This window comes from Rattus norvegicus, chromosome 6 (assembly GCF_021556685.1).
Source record: "Rattus norvegicus strain SHRSP/BbbUtx chromosome 6, alternate assembly SHRSP_T2T, whole genome shotgun sequence".
Lineage (NCBI taxonomy): Eukaryota > Metazoa > Chordata > Mammalia > Rodentia > Muridae > Rattus > Rattus norvegicus.
Genome location: NC_141539.1, coordinates 68346348 through 68362770, shown reverse-complemented (window position 1 = coordinate 68362770; position 16423 = coordinate 68346348). Strand labels below are relative to the sequence as shown.

Below are 16423 nucleotides of genomic sequence, written 5' to 3'. Positions count from 1 at the left end.
TTTTGTGTCTCCTCTCTATGGGCTTCTACTTGTTTATTTATGTTTTCCTGGAATTCTTTCAGGCATTTTTGCGATTCCTCTCTGTATGCTTCTACTTATTCTCTAAGGGAGTTCTTCAAGTCTTTCTTGAAGTCCTCCAGCATCCTGATCAAATATAATTTTGAAACTAGATCTTGTGTTTCTGGTGTGTTTGGACATTCCATGTTTGTTTTGGTGGGAGAATTGGGCTCCGATGATGCCATGTAGTCTTGGTTTCTGTTGCTTGGGTTCCTGCGCTTGCCTCTCGCCATCAGATTATCTCTAGTGTTACTTTGTTCTGCTATTTCTGACAGTGGCTAGACTGTCCCTATAAGCCTGTGTGTCAGGAGTGCTGTAGACCTGTTTTACTGTTTTCTTTCAGCCAGTTATGGGGACAGAGTGTTCTGCTTTCTTGCGTGTAGTTTTTCCTCTGTACAGGTCTTCAGCTGTTCATGTGGGCCTGTGTCTTGAGTTCACCAGGCAGGTCACTTGCAGCATACAAGATGGTCTTACCTGTGGTCCTGAGGCTCAAATTCGCTCGCGGGGTGCTGCCCACGGGCTCTCTGCGGCGGCAGCAACCAGGAAGACCTGTGCCGCCCCTTCCGGGAGCTTCAGTGCACCAGGGTTCCAGATGGCCTTTGGTGTTTCCCTCTGGCGTCCGAGATGTATGTACAGAGAGCAGTCTCTTCTGGTTTCCCAGGCTTGTCTGCCTCTCTGAAGGTTTAGCTCTCCCTCCCACGGGATTTGGGTGCAGAGAACTGTTTATCTGGTCTGTTTCCTCAGGTTCCGGCGGTGTCTCAGGCAGGGGTCCTGCCGCTCCTGGGCCCTACCCCACGGGAGCCCAGAGGCCTTATACAGTTTCCTCTTGGGTCAGGGATGTGGGCAGGCGTGGGCAGTGTTGGTGGTCTCTTCCGCTCTGCAGCCTCAGGAGTGCCCACCTGACCAGGCGGTGAGGTCTCTTTCCCACGGGTTCTGGGAGCCGTGAATTATATTCTTAATCCCATGCCCAGCTTCTTCCTTCTGTGCTTGACAGTGACCCTTGATGGTAATAGATTTTGAGTCTCTCTCTCTCTCTCTCTCTCTCTCTCTCTCTGTGTGTGTGTGTGTGTGTGTGTGTGTGTGTGTGTGTGTGTGTGTGTGTCAGTTCTGGAAATATGTGGGCCTCCTGACTTTCCACTGAAAAGATCCTGTCCTGATTTAGTTCTCCATCGCTGCTCTGTCACCACACTGTGCTTCTTGGTCCCTGTTTCCACAGAAATCCATCTGTGTTCCCTTCTGTAGTTGTTACATCATGGCTGTCCACATTATGAGAGCAACAGTTGTAGCTTATTATTCAACCAGAGAGGCTGAAACCTGAGAATTATTTTGCTTTCTTAATACATGTGGAGTCCTGTATTTAAATCATGTTTCTCCTTTGCTTTCTTTCCAGAAAACTTGTCCCACTTTGTCAATCAAGATTAGATTATTTGAAGGAAATTTTTACTAAGACATGGGCCACTATAGTTCACTGGGTTTCTGAGAACTCGACTCAGGAATCCACCATGGTCTTTGCCTTTGTTTTCTTGGGATATCTCTTCTGATCAGTTTCGTAGGAATCCATATTATGTACTTTTTCCTCTTAAGTTTTCCCAACTCTGGTGATTTCACCTTACCTGCTCCGTATTATGGCCTATGCCATTTTATTCTTCTAGCTCCTTTCAAAGGGCAATCCTGAACATTTAACAGGCTCATACTTTGTCATGCTCCTCTGGTTATCATGTATCCAACTCTCTGTAAAACTGTTCTTCTCAGCACACTGACAGCACTCCTGTATGCTCATTGGGAAGAAGTTACCCATACATTCCAGACTCTGCCTTACACCATTCCCCTTAGCATCACATGAACAACATTTCCTTTTCTACCTTGTTGCTTACCTTTGTTTTTGTTTCTGTTGCAAATCTCTAGCACCTTCAACTCTTAAATGTGGAGACTCTTGGGTCTCTTACTGGGTGATCCTCTTTCACACACTCTGATTTTCTATTTTTTCAGGAAATTTTACACTAATAGATGCTAGGAAGAAATGATACTAGTACTTTTATATTTAAATTATAGGGAAGTGATAATAGTAAAATGAAAATTAGCATACACTGTCTAGGATACAGAAAAATACAAACTGCGCTATTTTATGTTGTTTTCTAGTTTTTGTCATAATTTTTTTAAGGTAAAACTTTTGGTGATAGAATGGTCGAATTTACCCTTCTTTGATTTCAAATGTTAAACAACATAATTTGAATTCACTATTCATTGCTACACCATCCATCTAAAAAGTCATATGTTCACTCTGTCAGATATTGATATAAATATTTCAAGATCATTGAACCCATCTTATCATTGTTATACTCTCTTGACTGAAACTATTTTGATCATCTTTTAAGTCCAGTGTGTATGTGTCTGAAAGTTATTTAGTGATCAGTTCTAGAGAAAATTTTTTAGATTATGTTTCTACGCAACTTTGAACTGACTGGTGAAGGACTCAATGAGTTAGCAATCCCTTAGGACAGTACCTAGCACAGTCAATGTTCAATCACAACAGTTGCTATTATTGTTTTACAACATAGGAATTCTCTTTTTTTAAAAAAAGATTTTATCTAGTTATATATATTAATTATGTAAAACGTGTCTGTGTATGGGTTTGTGCTAATGAATACAGTGTCCACAGAGGGCAGAACAGAAAATCAATTTCATAGAGTTGTAGTTACAAGCCATTGTAAGCTTCCCTTTGTGGGTTCAGGGAACTGAACTCTCATCCTCTGAAAGAGGAGCAAGAAAGTACTCTTAAGCACTGGGCCAAACCACCATTTATAGGAAATAAGTGGAGATGGTCTCAAAAACAAAATTGCCCAGTTCATTCCTGTATAAGAGAGAGTTTGAAGCCTATTTTTATGATTAATAAATCATGAGTCCTTGAACACATATCTTTTAAGATACCATGGCAGTCATTGGTGAGGGGTGCAGAGACTGTCACTTTCAGCAGCCTTAGGAGCTGGCCCTGACCTCAGTATAGGCTAAAAAGGGATTTGCAGCTTTGATGTGGAGATGGAGCCTGGCCAGTCTGGAGCAGACTTAGAGCGTTCTATTAAATATAATTTAATAGTGACTTCATTTCTAGGGCTGGAAGAAATGGACAGTTGGAAAGAAATACCCAAGTGTGCTTTCTTCAAGACTGTCACAATTAATAGCATTAGCCACACACACCATTTTTGTAGCTCTCAAGTTAAGTCTTTAAACGATTGATAAGAAACCTTCCTCCATTTTTATTTCTCTTTGATAAAACAGATGGTTATAGGGATGCTATGGATAGAATTAAAATCTCACTAGAGAAACTAGAGTTTTGAAGAGTTGCACAAGGGACTTGGTATATGTCCTTTCCCTCTAAATGGGGTTACTGTTGCGATTCTTATAAATTAACAGTTTACATCTGGGAAGAGAAAAGTCCTTAAGCAGTTTTTACTTGTGTTGGATATCATGCTTTCCCACTGGCAAAGAATCTTCAACCAGGTTCTTGGGTGAGAAACTCTTCTTTCCCATGTTTCTATATCTTCCCTGTCTTTCTGTCCTGCCTCAGTCACTTAAAAAGTGGTCTACTGAATTAAAGACCGCATGGAGTCCTTTGTCCCCACAGTGCCAGTAGGAAACAAGCCCAGGAAGAATCCTGTTCTCAGTCATATCAGTTGATAGTAGCTTAGATATAATAGGCCTGTAAAGTAGTTCAAGTGCCATTTGGACACATCTGCCATAAAGCAGTGTATGGAGAAGATGCTGAAGTACTAAGGAAGGAACCAAAAAGAAACTCAAGAGGAAGGTGATTGAGATATGTGAGGATCATGAGATTTGAGACTGGAAGGTGTAGGAAAACAAGAAAGAAAGATGTTTATAAAAATAAGATGCACAGATAGGAAGAACTAGGCTAAGAACATATGGTAGTCATGTGTTTCTTCTACGTGAGAGTTCCTGGTCTAGAGTAGCATAGATAGAAAGGTGGCATTTGGGACCTTGGCTTAAAACTCTTAACAACTTAACTAGGTTGACCTGGACTACTGAAGAGAAAGATCCCAAAGCCCCTCTAGTTTGAGCTCTTAATCTTTGAACTTGGTGTGAGGAAGGCACAGTACGCTGTGCTCTGTTCAAAACACCGGCATTTTTAATGGAATGGAACGCAACAGGAGGGCTTCTGAGAAAGCCCTCCTACGATTTGTCATGTGCACCCAACAAAGAGCTGCCTGTGCACACATTCAGCTGATGGGTGAGGACTGCGCGACCCTGATGAGGCTAAAAATAACTTTAATTAGAACTTTATCCCTGGAGCTTAGAAATCCAGAAAAACTGATGTCTGTGTTTCTCCGTTTCTGCCAGTAATCTGGGCCTGTCCTGCCCGAGCTGGCATTTCTAGTTTGCTTCTGTTTGTGGAGGTTAGCATGCCACCTCACCTCAGAGTTCAACCGAGTTCCTCACCTTCCTGTATAATAAGCAGGCTGTTGTTGCTCCTGGGCAGCAAGCTGCATCTGACTGCTAAAGAAAATATGGAGTAAGGACAGAGAACAAACAGCAAATTCACCAAGCCCTGACTGGAAACTGAACTGGAACAGACTCCAAAACCATGTTTCAAATCTCTTTGGAGGGAAAGCAAGTCATTTCCATGTTTAAGATTGTTAATGCCAAAAAGCCACAGATGAATTCCAGTTAGAGCATTAGGATGCAGCTAATTAGCTGCCACCAAATTAGCCTTTTTAAATAAGAGAGTGCGTATTCACTCCAGTTCTCTGGTGCTTTAGAATAAAACAAAACAAAACAAAACAAAACTAGAGCTTATACTGCTGGAGGTTTTTAATGAATTATCTGAAGGCTATTCTTATAATCAAAACCAGGTTTTACTTCTTTCTATGTGTTGCATCCCAAAAATGGAGCCATACATTTTATGGAACATTCATTTCTTTTGTGCTGAAAAAGGCCAGTTTTCATTATTGGTAGCAATTACATTTTCAAATGCCCTCTAGTTCAGAACAAAATCCTGGCAGCTTTCAGTTTACCTTTTAAATGGAAACTTCAGAATTAAATTATTAACTGACATAAGGACCCGAAGACTGCTGAAAGATAGGCAAACATTAAGGTTTCAGCACTCACAAGACATTTAGAGTGACTCATTTAGTTAGGACTCTGTCCTGCTAAGCTCATACACAAAGGGCAGCATATATAACTCAAGAGCTTATGCTTCTCCCTTGGACTCCAGCGGTTGCCATGGTTCCTCTGCTCTACAACCCTGTTTACGTTACCTGATTCTACAGGCCTGCCTTCACTGGACCCTCCCAGAGGTCAGGGTATTTTCAGTGGCCACCACTCTGTCACAACCTTATCCTCCATAGGAGATGAGGATGAAGCACATTATCTGCCCTGTTTTCCACATGATCTCTGAAATCAAGGTTCTAGTAAAGAGACAAGGGTAAGGTGTTCCTCAGTAACACTGTCAGTCTCCAGTTCCTGAAGATCTCACCTTAGAAAACTTGTTCCAAGTTCCAGACTTTTCTGGTCTATGGTATTTTTTTCCCCTACCAGTCATGATGGGGAGGTTCAGTCTGCTCCAATGGTTTGGAACTGTACCATTTATTCCTGCAGCCACAAGCTCTCTGTGGGTGGCTGTTGATTATTTCCAATTAAAAATAACCCCAGTTAAATGGTGCTGTGAGTCTAGACCTATCAGACAGTGAAGATTTAGTGTAAAATTAAGAATGTGAAATAATGTAATATCCTTTTAATGTTTGCTGCATGCTACATTAAATACAACGTGTAAACGTTACCTGTTTCTTTACAGCTGAAAACTGAGTGTCAAGTCCAGTATGTTGCTACACACCTTTAATCCCAGCCCTCCAGTAGCTATGGCAGTGGTATTGCTATGGTTCAAGGCCACCCTCGGGTACACAGGGAGGACAGGACCAGTCACAGTGATATATGTGGCTCGTGGAAAGAAGGAAGAGGAAAAGGAAGGAGAGAGGTTTTATTTTACTTCTCTGTTGTAAAACAATGATCTAGAATCGTGTGTTTCAATATGTGGAGGTACTTAGTGCACATGAATTGCACATAATAAGACTTCAGTAAACGTTTGTCGATAACTTAGACAAGTGGAGAATGACCATTGTCATCAGGGGAACAGCAGAATTTCTTAATTTTTACCTCTCAGGTTTGGCCACTCAAGCTATAACTCCAAAACAAAGACTAACACATTGTAATATGACTGGAGACATGCTGTGTAGCCCCATGTAATTGAATCTGTGGCCAAAGTCTTAGCTCTTTTTTATTTTAATTTTATTTAATCTTTTTTTTTTACACTCCCAATTTTATTCCCTTCCCTGCTCACCCTCTGACTGTTCAACAACCTATACCTCTCCCCCAACCCCCTCTCCACAAGGATGTCCCCACCCCTCTAGCCCACCAAACCTCTCCACTCCTTGGGGCCTCCAGTCTCTTGAGGGTTAGGTGCATCTTCTCTGACTGAGCCCAGACCCGGGAGTCCTCTGCTGTATGTGTCTGTGGGCCTCATATCAGCTGGTGTATGCTGCCTGGTTGCTGGTCCAGTGTCTGAGAGTTCATGGAGGTTTAGGTTGAGACACCTTCTACAGGATCGCCCTCCTCCTCAGCTTCTTCCACCTTTTTCCTCATTCAGCCACAGGGGTCAGCAGCTTCTGTCACCTGGTTGGGTGCAAATATCTGCATCTGACTCTTTCAGCTGCTTGTTGGGTCTTTCAGAGGACAGGGATCCAGCTCAAGCGGAGGTCCCAAGGCCTGACACTATTACTGACGCTATGGAGTGCTTATGAAAAGGGACCTATCGTGACAGCTCTGTTGTTTACAAAGGAACCTACCACCTTTTAGACTGTCAAAATGAGCAAAGGTGATCAGAATCAAGACCGCCCAATCCAGAATAGAAGGCAGAAGATACCCAGATATGCAAAGCTGTACTTTCCCATATGTCCATATGGTTTCTTAGGCAACATGTCTGTCCTGTTCATTGGTGCACCACTGATGAACGATCTTCACTACGGGATGAGGATATTCAGTAACAGCAGACAGCTTCTTGGTACCTGGCTTGATCAAAGCAACTGGACCTCCTGAGATGAGGCACACAAACGCTTCGAGGTTGATTTCTGTTTACAGAATATTGCGGTAGAACTAGAATTTATTTTTGATTTCCGCTCTCTTGCTCTGATGCAGCCTTTTCTTTCTGTGTATGTGGCTCCTTTCTGGGTGTTTGCAATTGGTCACAGACTCCTTCTGCCCCTCTCTGGACACTAGCCTTCTCCCTTTGATATCCTGCCAAGAAGCCTATTTGAACATGGTAAATACCTGTTAAGGACTTTAAGCCAGCAAAGTGGCTGTTTTAAATAGCAGTGTCCAGCAAGACAGAAGAGGACTGGATGTTTAGTAGTAAGCTGGAGCCTTGTGAGTACTTTGGGATGTGAGTCACCAGGGAGACACTTTTTTTTTCTACCATAATGGCCAGGCCTGGTGTACCTCCAGCATAGTAAGCAAATAGTCCTTAACAATCAAAACACCAGCATAAGTTAACTCTTTGTTTTTTCCTTATTAAAATGTCAAAGAACAGTTTTCCCTAAACAGTCTGGAAAGAGATCTGGCATAGCTGGTGCTTGCCTTGGAACCCTGCAGAAGTAGCTTCTGCTATGCAGCGAAGAAGGGCCTCTAAGAGCCCACTCACCTTCTTGCTAGAACTTGAAAGTAATGCAAAGGACGAAATGGAATTTCATAAAAACTATTTGCAAGACTAAAATTTTAAGAGATAAAAGATTGTTTGGTTATATGGGCAGCAGATAGCATTTGGTAAGACAGTTCCAGGCAGCTAATCTATAGCCCACTTTGGTTAATTTCCCCCCTTGTATTTAAAGCAAAAGGTCCTGGTGGGATTTCTGTGGTGGCAGTTCTGGTAGCCAAATTCTACATTTTCAGGTTTAGTAGCCAAATACCAGGATCTGGTTATCCCTCTGGAGTTTTATGCAGCAACATTATCTTGTACAATGTGTATGTTGTAGATAAATAAGCAGAATTGTTTTTGTCCCTACATAAAGGTGGTAAGAACATTTTTTGTATATAAATTTGCATTAATTAACATACTGTTTTATCCTTCAAAGTAGCAAAGAATTAAGTGATTTTTTTTTCTATTGGCAGTTCTAAAATGCCTCCTATATATAAAACCTAGAGCACTGAAAGCCTGCATAAACCAGCTAATTTTCTTTTATTTCAGCCAAATGTTTGCATGGGATCATACACAGACAGCAAAGCTTACTGTCAGAAACAGTAGTAGTTAAAGATAACACATCCAAGAAAATATTTGCTTAACATTTTTTCTTCATGTTTCTGAGCATACACATATTTAAATGTCAATCAGCTATGCTTTATATAAAGGCGATGTCAGTTACCAAATTCCATGCATTTCTCAGTCCCCTTCTTTCCTTCCTTCTTCCCTCCCTCCCTCCCTCCCTCTCTCCCTCCCTCCCTCCCTCCCTTCCTTCCTTCCCTCCCTCCCTCCCTCCCTCCCTCCTTCCTTCCTTTCCTCCTTCTTTTCTTTCTCTTTTACTACCTCTGAAATTGGTGCATAACATAGGGCCCATGATGTCTTTAAATAATTATCATTCAGGTGGTTTTCTCAGTATGGTTGTGGTTGATAGTACTGATCAGCCTGACTGCTCAAACTGCCATCCTTACCTCTCTCCAAGGGAATGTCCTTGGGTATATCAACCATACCCTAGTGTGGGCCCCATACCCAGGATTAGCTGGACAGCACAGCCTTTCCTCCTAGTTTTGTTTTAAGAGAGAGAAGGACATGAAGATGGGTGGATGGGGAAAGAAGAGCATCTGAGAGGAGTAGGGGATGGAATTAAATAAATACACTTAAACGACACGGTGTGAAATTCTCAAAAAAGCAATTTAAAAAAAATTGTAGGGGTTGGGGATTTAGCTCAGTGGTAGAGCACTTGACTAGCAAGCACAAGGCCCTGGGTTCGGTCCCCAGCTCCGGAAAAAAAAATTGTAGAAGAGGTTGAGTATTTAAGACCCTTAAATGTCTTCAAAAAGACAATGCTTTATAGGGAATATAGAATGGCATGTGAGCCAAGCGGCATTTTATCACTTAAGCCTAAATCCAAAAGTTCCCTCAGTAAATGTAAACTGTGGTTAACCTGAATCTCGTTGCAGTCTAACTGGTAATCTACTGATTTATTTAGTATCAGATGCCATGTCTAATAGTCAGTGTTTACTTATATGATTACACATTATATAATACATATCATATATTTCATGCCAACGTTACATATATTACATATTATATAAATTCAATTTATAAAATCAGGACCTTTGAAAAGTGAATGGATTTTTCATCATATTTTCACTGTGGATCTACCACTTTTTCACTTACTACAAACTACAGTGTGGAATTGGCATTGTGACTTAGTTCCCAAAGCATGCCACCCTGGCTTTGTGCCTCTAGCACAACCCTTTCATGCCCAAGTGACACTGTATATATATATTTTTTTGTGATCTGTATTCAGTTTCTGAGGAGGGATGAACAACAGTATTGATGCTATGGAAAGATTAGCATACTGGAGAGATGTCATTCTACTATGTGAACATGAGCTAGTACATATATTAAAAGTAAGTCATGTTTCAAATTCTTCTAAGAGGGATATCTTAAAGGAACTAAGGTTCCTAAAAGAACTTTCTTGATGTCTTAATACTCAGCGTGTTTGCTGTGATGTTTAATCCTTTTTTTTTCTTGTTAAGATTTGCATATACTAATAGTATAAACTTGGATCATAACATCATTATATGCATATATGTAGATGATTTACTGTGATCGTATTCATTCCCCGATTGCGTTAGTTCATCATCATTGTCAACTGGATTATATTGACAGACGGTTGAGAGATTAATGAACCACACCGTTCTAGAGATAGTTCAAACCATGAGGTCTGAGATCTTATCAATGCTATAATCCACTGATGGCGTCAGAATCTGAATACACCATTTAGAGGTGGTAGATCTGTAGAGAGTGGGTTCTTTGAATGTCCTTTGAAGAGTATGTATTGGTCCTGGTGTCTCCCTATTTTCTCACCATGAGCTAAGGAGGCTTTCTCTGCCATCATATTCCTCCTTAACGTGGAACCCGCCAACTTTGGACCAAAGCTGAAATAAATCCTTTCTTAACTGAAATTGTTAATTTCTGGTATTTAAAACCAGCAACAAAAAGTCTTATTTTGGAGCATGATTTTATTAATTTTGTAAATAATAATATTTACTAGTACTATACTCCTATACCTGCTGGCTTTTATTATTGTGTTATTTTTACTTTGTCAGCGGTTAGAGTAGGTATGTCCTAGTCTTACAACATTTTCCAATAGCTTTGTTTTGGCTCTGTATCTTAATGAAGAAATGACATCTTTGATGTCAATTCTAAATTCTTTTACCATAGCCTCTTGGTTTCAGAATTTTCTCCTTTTGCTCCTTCTAGATAGGCCACATCTCATCTTAGAACTTTTGGTGATTTTGTTAGGAAGTCTCAGCTTGCCCCAGTGTCCCTGTGTTCCTTTGTGTTAGCTGCTGTCTGTTCTGTGGACACGTGAACTTTCTCCCCACCATAGCTGTGTGGCTGCCTACTGGCTTCGTCTATGCTGTGTCCTGCACTGAGACGCTGAGAAGCGCTCTCAGTCCTACTTTGCTCATTTTAATATTAGAAAAGCGTTTCTCTGCTGTCTTACTGAGGGTTTACTGCTGTGAAAAGACACCATGACCAAGGCAAGTCTTATAAAAGACACCATTTAATTGGTGCTGGCTTCCAGGTTCAGTCCAGCATCACAAAGGCAGGAATATGGCAGCATCCAGGCAGGCCTGGTGCAGGAGAAGCTGAGAGTGGTACATCTTCATCTGAAGGCTGCTGGTGGAAAACTAGCTTCCAGACAGCCTGGATGAGAGGCTTACAACCCACATCCACAGTGACACACCTACTCCAACAGGGACACACCTTCTAACAGTGTCACTCCCTGGGCCCAGCATGTGCAAACCATGACAATTGCATTGAAGATTCAACAGTTTATCCTCCATCTTTATTCTGTGCTGTCTCTATGTTCATTGTTCTTAGTGATTGCCTCCATTATGTATCCTAATATTCTGTACCATTTTGGGAATCCTGTTTAGATTCCGTTAGTGTCTTTTTCTAGTCTCAGCTTTGATATTTCTATAGCTATGTTAACTCTCATTTTGTTGTCATTGCTTTACCCAGTTGTTCAGAACATATTTGTTTTTGGTATGTAAATTGCTCTGATACCTTGAAAGATGTACTTTAATCTATGAAGATTATGTATATTTGATGTAGAAATAAGTTTAGTCTTTTATTTGGATTTTTATAATTACTAAATTAAATACTATATTACTCTTGGCTTTTTAAAATCACTACATTAAATGATTTGATGAGATATGAGATACAATTGAAATTTTCTAAATAAATTTATGTTTAAAATTTTATAAGGTCATTCATTCTGTAAAATGAAATTGAGTATCCTGTAGAATGGGCACAATGCAGTGAAATTAGAGGAGCTGCGTTCTTAGATTTAAAAACTAATCCAAACTGTAGGTGTAAATCTGGATAGACTACGAAAGTAGATATCCTAACTCTACTAAAACCTTTTGTGGAAGCTCAAAGAAACGAGGAGAAAAACAGGAAGTAACACTTAATGTTTAACTCTTTGATTTTCTTAGGGTAAAACAGTTGCTTGTAGAGGATTCAAAATATTTATAACGAGAAGGTCCTAATTTTTCGCCATTGATATTTTATGAAACAAAGTTTCTATTCCTGTGCCTACATACATCTCAGACCCTGTCATCTTGTTGGATAATGTTTTAGTTTTATTAACCTACACTGTGTATCATAGAAGAATGTCCCCTCGGTTTATTATTATCAGTTCTTCATGAGATCTTTCCTAAGTGAGGGCTCCTAGACAATTAAATTATTTATTTAGTGTATTTAAAATAAGCATATAACATTTTCCAGTCTAGCAGTCCTAATTTCATTTTGGAATACTATGCACAGACAATAATTTACCTATAGAATGTCACCATGAGCATAATACCACAGCAAAAGAAATACAAAGTGGAGACTTTATCATAAAAGGAATTGTCTTTTTTTTCCCTAATGAATATGACTTTTCTTCAAAAAACTAAAAGTTCAATGGAAAAGAATAATTGTTTTTAAAAATCTATATACATTTCTTAGCAAAGTGCAGGCACAGTGAAATCTTCATATTGCCCCCATGCAATTTATTGTGGGTCTGCTTTACCAGGTTTCATGGTCAGCCATCTGAGGGTATCTCACAATTTCAAGTGGATTTCACTTCCAAATTGCTTATCTCCAACAGGAGCACTGAAAGTATTGAAGAAATCTAATAAAACCAGCATTTCTGTACTTGTGGGTTAGGGAACATTTATTTAAAAGTGACTATAAAAATTTCTACCTTGCAATTTGGAAACATGACCTTGTTTATTCTTACATATAATGAAATGTTATATTTTGTGAGTAAGAGGTACATTATCTTGATTCTCTTAAGCCAGTTTGTTGGCCAACTTGCTCTTCTATCAGTAGATAGCTCACTAGTGTACACACACACACACACACACACACACACACACACACACACACCATTCATGTATACTTTTATTATATTCATTCCCTCCAATCCCCTACCCCCACCCTAGACCTTCTCTATCCCCCTCCAAATAACAGGGTTTTTTCATCATTTTATACCTATTGAGGCAAAGAGGTGCTGCCTGTATGCACTGATATAGGCCCTTCCCATGGAGCATGTACAACCTACAAGAGGCCACATCTGTAAAAGAAACTGACTCTTCCTTCCCCAGAAGCCATCAACTGCCACAATTCAGCCAGGAGTCATACCTTAGGAACTCCTTCTATATCCATGCTGAAATGCTCACTGACTTGACTTCATGTGGATCCTTTGGGTAACTGAAGCTTCTGTGAGTTCATGATTGCCCCAGCTCTGTTGTGTCTAGGAGTCCTCTCCACATCATCGCTCTTAAGAGTATTTCTGCCCCTCATTTGTGATGTTCCCAAAGCCTGGGGTAGGGGAGGGTGTGATATAGATCTAATGTTCCAATTAGACCTGAACTCTGCACAGTCACGTCTTTGTCCAGTTGTGAATCTCTGTATTAACTACTATCCATTACAAAAAGAAGACTTCTCTAATGAAGACTGGGAGCTGTACCAATCTGTAAGTATAAGGGTCAGTATGTGCGTGCCTATCAATTCTATGTCCATTGGCAAAATATTAATAGCTTTTTCCTTGTGGCCTTCAGGTTCTTGACGAGTTTTATGAGACCAGACATGAGGTTTTTCCTATGGAGTGGACCTTAAATCTAATTAGAAAAAAATCTAATTATTAAAAGCTCTGGGCTCCCTCTATAAAACCTTCACACCACTGTTATACCAATGAACATACCATTCCAGTTAGAATAACTCAGGATTGACAGCTGACTAAGACTAGTGATGACTTTTCTTTTATCGATATCTCCATAACACTTTCTGATTCTCTGAAAACCTAGCCATCAGAGAGGAAGATTCCATGTCAGTACCAGGTTGATTGTTCATATCCTCTTATCAATGCATATGGTATGCTCAGTAATAGGTTTTATTACCAAGTTCTGGAGAGCAATCAAGAGTAATGGTAATAGCCTATGTTATTTTGAAGGTCTCAGAGGGCCCTGCTCCTGGCTAACAACTTGAAGGAAGGTCTCTCATCTCTTGGGATTGAGTTTATATCAGATAAGCTATGGATTTTGTGAGAGGCATTAACCCCTGTATAGGTAATGCTTTTTTTAAAAAATAAATATGTTTTGGAAGCTTATGTCCAGTTAGTTCTTCAAAGGCCTACAATCAGAGGAGGAATGGAGAAAAAATTAGAGGAAACTAATTGTTCCAGTTCATTAAATGTAAATGTTCAATAAACATCCAGGGTTCTATATGCTTGGCACTGTTAGGAGGTCCTTGTTGGAGTAGGTGTGTCACTGTGAGCATGGGCTTAAGACCCTCACCCTAGTTAGAAGTCAGTATTCTGCTAGCAGCCTTCAGATGAAAATGTAGAACTCTCAGCTTCTCCTGCACCATGCCTGCTTTGATGCTGCCATGTTCCCGCCTTGATGATAATGGACTGACCCTCTGAACCTGTAAGCCAGCCCCAATTAACTGTTGCCCTCTATAAGACTTGCCTTGCTCATGGTGTCTGTTCACAGCAGTAAGACAAGGGTGGAATGAAGGCCCCCTGCTCATCCTGCGGGACATGGCTTCTGTCCTTAGGCTTTTAAAGGCTATAACATTTTGTGATGATGCAAACTTCTAATTTGAAGAAATTCTTGTGCTATATTCCTTTTGGTACTGAAAAAAAAAATCTAAATGGGAACTTAAACAATTGCTTGTTAGTTTCTTCGGAAGTTCTACAATAAAACTTTCAGAAACTGCCAATGCAGGCACAGCCCTTTTTAGAACTTCAAACTACTACTTTAGATCTCTGCAGTCTCTAGTGAAAGACTAATTTATTTTCTGTAAGATGGGGAACAGTTTGAACTATGCATGGCCCTAAGCATATGCCTGTAGACTTTCAGAAGTCCGGCCTTCTGCTGAAGTGCTGCATGCCTTGAAGCTGCTGAAGAGACAAAGCAACCCTAGAGCTTGGTCTGTGAAAGAGGGAACGGAAGTGACTGTCATGTGGCGTTAAGTGTCTGTGGACAAGGAAACTTGACAGCCTTCTGAGGATGCTTTTATTTTCGAACAACTTTATCTGTAAGACCCATGGCTTTCCAAAGAGAGTAACACTTCACAAAAAGCTGTAGGTTTTATTCAGGTACCCTGCCTGTACTCGGGGATAGTTAGGAGCAGAATTCTCAAGAGCAGACTCTATCTTGCTGCTCCTGGCATGCTATATATTGCTGTGAGGTGTTTTTCCCTCAGTTGTTGCATTGAGCTTCTCTCTGATGCCTGCTGTCAGTCTTGACCTTGTGGTATAACCTACTGTCATTTTTCTTATTCTGACACATGTTGAGTTTTAATGGAATTTCCAACCTAACAATGGCTTGGATTGATATTCAGAGGGCTGCTCCCCGCCTCCAAGAGAGTTTTAGAATTAAAAGCTGTCTTTTTATTCTTAATACCAATGAGTCAGATTGCTAGAAATATTTAAATTCTGGGAACCCATGATTGTCTTGAGATACCTTTGGAATGAATAAATTGAAATAAACAATGATTAGATATGACAGCTGCAAGTGCCGTGGAGTCTGTGAACTACTGACTGCATGTTTCTGCTTTAATCACTAAGATGCTAAATTATTTCAGCTATGTGTTTCTTGCTTCTATATTTAGGCTTGTCAGGATCTGAAGCGATTACTAAAGAGCTGAAAAGTGGTGTCAAAAACTGGGTAGGTTATCCAATTCTAATTTGTTTTCACAGTGTGAAGTTGTTAATAGACTAATAAGCTGGTGGAAGCAGAAATAATGTGTTTATGATCTAGAGACACTATTAAAATTGCAAATGAACAGCTTAGCATATGGCTGTGATGAGAGTAAAAACAAAACTGAGAAGAAAAAACAACAAAGCAAAAGGAAATATTGACAAGGAGTAAGGTTAATGAAAGGTGAACCTCAGTTTTTCTATCTTCTAGAATATTCTCTATTTTCTAGATCTTTCCATAGTACTGAAGAAATCTAGATTCTCTTGTATGCCTATGCTCTTCTACATTTTCTATACTTGTTTTTGTAATTTATACTTTGAATAATGTGCACTTGTGTAGACTAGGCGTGGTTCATAAGGAAAAGGAGAAGAGTGGCTTGTTAGATTAATCTATTGTTAGATTGTTATCCTAATGTCTGGTGGGCTATTTTGCTGTAGGTAAGGTATCTAAAGGTACCTCACTGTTTTAGTTCTCTGCTTTCTCATCACTATTCCCTTCACCCAGTTGTCTGAATGTGTAGAGGGGTAATAATACCACATAGTAATCCAAAAGCTATGTGAGGTAAACTAAAATAATGAAAATGGATCCCAGCTAATTATATGTCTACCAGAAGTAGAGGGGAAAAACTTGTTATGAAAGTTGCACGCATAAAGATTTAGAAATTTTTCACTTTAAATCTTAACATATCTTGCTGAGGGATGAGAGGACCTAATAAAGAAAAATAAACTCTAGGCATATCTGGTTGACATTTCTGCTAATTTCACCCAAAGGAACTCGCTGCTTCAATCCATTGCTTGGATGAAAGCCATAGACACTAGAGTCTTAATGCAGCACAAAATCAGCAAGAAAGACAGCA

General features: G+C 40.0%; 1 protein-coding gene across 11 annotated transcripts in view; it reads left to right on the top strand.

Moving 5' to 3' along the window:
- The window catches only part of Stxbp6 (syntaxin binding protein 6), a 226996-nt gene that overhangs the window by 92384 nt on the left and 118189 nt on the right, over positions 1–16423 (top strand). The window contains exons 1-2 of one of the 11 annotated variants that reach the window (XM_087553802.1): positions 13175–13337; positions 15479–15534. The gene's annotated coding sequence lies outside the window, so the exon portion shown is untranslated. 11 annotated transcript variants of the gene reach the window in all.